Below are 564 nucleotides of genomic sequence, written 5' to 3' on the forward strand. Positions count from 1 at the left end.
CCCGCCCACGCCGCAGAGCCGAGCTGAGCCGCCGCGCGCAGCCTCGGCCCCCCAGCCGCCGGGGCGGGTGGCGCTGTTGCCTCCGAGGCCTGTGAGGCAGAAACTTCCTCCGCCCGGGCCGGGTCCTCCTCCTTTCTCTGTCTCCTCCGCCTGCTCCGCCGTCTCTCGCTCGAGGGAAGGTGGCGCGGCGGCTCAGGACGCAGCCCCGGTCTCTAGCGTGGGCCCTCGAGCTCCTGAGACCGCGCTGCCGCCGCCCCCCCCCGCCCCGCCTCCTGCCAGTCTCTGGGGAACCGCCGCCGCTGGGGACTGAGAAGGCGGAGGGGAGCGCTCGGACGGCGGCGGGAGGACGGGACCGGGCGGACCGAGGGTCCGAGCGCGACAGGCGGCGGCAGGGGGTACCGACGGAAGGACAGACGGCCACTCGGCTTGGGCTGAGGGCCGCGGCGGCGAGGCGGGCACAGGGCGCGGCAGACGTTCGAAACAATACCCGCGCCGCGCGGCTGTGGGGGCGGCGGCCTAGCGCGGCCCAGGCCCTGCGAGCGCCGCAGCCGCGTCCTCGCCCCC

This window comes from Nannospalax galili, unplaced genomic scaffold (assembly GCF_000622305.1).
Source record: "Nannospalax galili isolate Female #2095 unplaced genomic scaffold, S.galili_v1.0 scaffold518, whole genome shotgun sequence".
Taxonomy (NCBI): Eukaryota; Metazoa; Chordata; class Mammalia; order Rodentia; family Spalacidae; genus Nannospalax; species Nannospalax galili.